Genomic DNA, 2,430 nt, shown 5'->3' on the forward strand with positions numbered 1-2,430 from the left:
TTCTAGAATTTGTTTAGAGTCATTTTTAAAAGGTTTTTAAAGGAGTTTTGGGGAGAGCTCAGGCAAGTCCCTGCCTTTTCTCTACCATCTTGACTCCAACCTTGAACATAGTTTTTCTCAGCCACTATAGGTGAGAGCGCATAGAATTGCAATATACTTTTTTTTCCTCATTAAACTGCTTTAATGGTCTCAAAATTCTGTGACAGATTTTTGGTCAAGTTATTTCCATTTAAAAATTACTAATTTTAAAAACTAATAACTTAAAACTGCCATGAAACAAATGGTCCACAAGAACATTCCTTTCCTCCTGAAGCTTTTACAATACATTGTAATCATTAACCAGTCTTTTACTATTAAACTTAAATGGCCAATTGAGACAAACAGTTCTGAGACTGTTCTTCCACCACTGATTAAGACTGGGGTGGCAGGTGTTGTACAGAATATTCATTTAGCCTTCTGGGCCTTCTGGGAAGATTTTGTGACCTTGCCAGCTCCAGCAGCCTTCTAGTCAACTGCCTTGATGGCACCAACTGCAACAGTCCGCCTCATATCACGAACAGCAAAGCAACCCAGAGGAGGATAATCAGAGAAACTCTCCCCACACGTGGGCTTGCCTGGAACCATGTCAACGATGGCAGCATCACCAGATTTCAGGAATTTAAGGCCATCTTCCAGCTTCTTGCCAGAACGACGATCAATCTTCTCCTTCACTTCAGCAAACTTGCAAGCAATGTGAGCAGTGTGACAATCCAGAACAGGTGCGTAGCCAGCACTGATTTGGCCTGGATGGTTCAGGATAATAACCTGTGCAGTGAAACCAGCTGCTTCCATAGGAGGGTCATTCTTGCTATCACCAGCCACATTACCACGACGAACATCTTTGACAGACACGTTCTTGACATTGAAACCAACATCATCCCCTGGCAGAGCCTCACTCAAAGCTTCATGGTGCATTTCGACAGACTTTACTTCAGTTGTAGCATTGACTGGGGCGAAGGTGACCACCATGCCTGGTTTTAGAACACCAGTTTCCACTCGGCCAACAGGTACAGTACCAATACCACCAATCTTGTCGACATCTTGGAGGGGTAGATGAAGGGGCTTGTCAGCTGGATGAGTTGGTGACAGAATGCAATCCAAAGCTTCAAGCAGTGTAGTTCCATTAGCATTGCCATCCTTACGAGTGACTTTCCATCCCTTGAACCAGGGCATATTACAGCTAGGCTCCAGCATGTTGTCACCATGCCAACCTGAAATTGGCACAAAAGCTATTGTATCAGGATTGTAGCCAATTTTCTTAATATAGGTACTGACTTTCTTGACAATTTCCTTGTATCTCTTCTGGCTGTAGTGGGGCTCAGTGGAATCCATTTTGTTTACACCAACAATCAGTTGTTTTACACGTAGTGTGTAGGCCAGAAGGGCATGCTCATGGGTCTGCCCATTCTTAGAGATGCCAGCCTCAAATTCACCAACACCGGCAGCAACAATCAGGACAGCACAGTCTGCCTGAGATGTGCCTGTAATCATGTTCTTGATGAAATCTGTGTCCTGGAGCATCAATAATGGTCACATAGTACTTACTGGTCTCAAATTTCCACAGCGAGATATCAATAGTGATACCACGCTCACATTCAGCCTTCAGTTTATCTAAGACCCAGGCATATTTAAAGGAGCCCTTTCCCATCTCAGCAGCCTCCTTCTTGAACTTCTCAATAGTCTCTTATCAATTCCACAACATTTGTAGATGAGGTGGCCAGCAGTGCTGGATTTGCCAGTCTATGTGTCCAATGATGACAGTGTTAATGTGAGTCTTTTCCTTGCCCATTTTTGTGGAAGTTTAGCAATGGTTTTCACAACACCCCTAGTCCGCTGCTCTTCAGCACTGGCACTCACTCTGTGGTTTGGAAGCCCTTCTGCTCTCTGCAATGCACTTTTGCTCTTGCTCACCTAAGGCTAATATTCTTGGTTTGGGGAGAGGGAGAGATATTGTAAATTTACACACATTTTTCCCTATCCCAAGTCTACTCTTAACTCTGCTGGTAAGGAAACTGAGTCACAGAGAGGTCATGTGACTTGCTTGGTCAGTGGCAGATTTAAACCCAGAGTTTCCAATAGCAGATCAAATGCCTTTTCAGCTAACAATACCATGGAAAACTACTCTCACAGCTTAATGAAGTGGTGGTTGGAGATATGTCTCTCCTTCCCCATGTACTCCCCATAGAGTTCTCTTTCAATATCTTCATCTGAGTCTAGAGCTAATCAAAAGAGCAGCAATTCTCTCTCCTTCTCTGGGAGAAGAAGGGTGACATAGGATTATTTCCTTCAATGATACTCTGCTCCCTCCTCCATGCTCATAGTTCCCACAGATGGCACTCAGCCATACCTCATGGAGATTAATAGCTTTCCCATTAATTTATGGACTGAGGA

At 43.7% G+C, this 2,430-nt stretch overlaps 1 pseudogene; it reads right to left on the bottom strand.

Moving 5' to 3' along the window:
• Positions 1 to 206: 206 nt before the first annotated feature.
• On the bottom strand, positions 207 to 1,828 carry LOC140505211 (elongation factor 1-alpha 1 pseudogene; annotated as a pseudogene).
• Between the last annotated feature and the right edge of the window lie 602 nt (positions 1,829 to 2,430).

Source organism: Notamacropus eugenii, chromosome 5 (genome assembly GCF_028372415.1).
Source record: "Notamacropus eugenii isolate mMacEug1 chromosome 5, mMacEug1.pri_v2, whole genome shotgun sequence".
NCBI lineage: Eukaryota > Metazoa > Chordata > Mammalia > Diprotodontia > Macropodidae > Notamacropus > Notamacropus eugenii.